At 38.4% G+C, this 916-nt stretch overlaps 1 non-coding gene across 1 annotated transcript; it reads right to left on the reverse strand.

Moving 5' to 3' along the window:
- Positions 1-573: 573 nt before the first annotated feature.
- Positions 574-680, reverse strand: LOC117803248. The gene has a single exon (XR_004626936.1). It is a non-coding gene; the product is annotated as a U6 spliceosomal RNA (small nuclear RNA).
- Between the last annotated feature and the right edge of the window lie 236 nt (positions 681-916).

Below are 916 nucleotides of genomic sequence, written 5' to 3' on the forward strand. Positions count from 1 at the left end.
TTGGGGTCCATATGGCCTTTCTCTTCACTATGTCTGTATCTTTGGAGTAAATACCCAGTAGTGAAATTTAAATCTTTAAAAAAATAAAATAAAATAAAAACTTTTAAAAAATGGCCCACAGACTTCAAGTAAAGTCAGTATTTCTATTAGGTCTTTCTTCTGGGCCAGTTACCAGGCCAGAGATCTCTGAGAAGGTTTACCACAGAACTAATACCGTTACATTACAGCACATTTTTCCTCCCAGTTGATTGTGTTAAGAAATTTAGGAGCTCCCTCTCCATGCCTTTTGTATAAACCACCTCCGCAAGAAAGAGCCTCACACCTAGAAAGCCCATCCAACCCCCCAGATATTTCCCCGTGCTGTGGCCCAAATAACAACCAATTGGATCAAGCTGTAATCTGCTGATAGACTTCTGTCTTAGTCAAATTCTAAGGTGAAGAAAGCTGGTAATACAAAACCCAGCAGGCATCACATCGAGGCGAGTCAGCTCAAGCAGCTTTTCTGAGACAACCCATGTTAGTTGAAGCTAATGGAAAAAAAGCCACAAGATTTCTTCTCTTTTCTTTTCTTTTTTTAATATGGAACACTTCACAAACCTGCACGTCATCCTTGCTCAGGGGCCATCCTAATCTTCTCTCTATCATTCCAGTTTTAGTACATGTGCTGCCAAAGTGAGCACAACCACAGGATTTCTTTAAACTATTGTTCAGGCAGAAATTCTGGCCTAACTGTTCCTTTTGAGGCGAGTAGACCATTTAGACTTTATAAAGTGAAGATGAGCACCTTCTTTAGAGAAAAAAAAAATCATTTTTTATAGAACAGAGAAAGACCTATCACATCATTTTTTTGATGCCAAAGACAGCAAGATGAAATATATACCCTAAGTTGTTAAATGAAGTAGAAGGAAAAAGATCT

This window comes from Ailuropoda melanoleuca, chromosome 7 (assembly GCF_002007445.2).
Source record: "Ailuropoda melanoleuca isolate Jingjing chromosome 7, ASM200744v2, whole genome shotgun sequence".
NCBI classification, from domain to species: domain Eukaryota; kingdom Metazoa; phylum Chordata; class Mammalia; order Carnivora; family Ursidae; genus Ailuropoda; species Ailuropoda melanoleuca.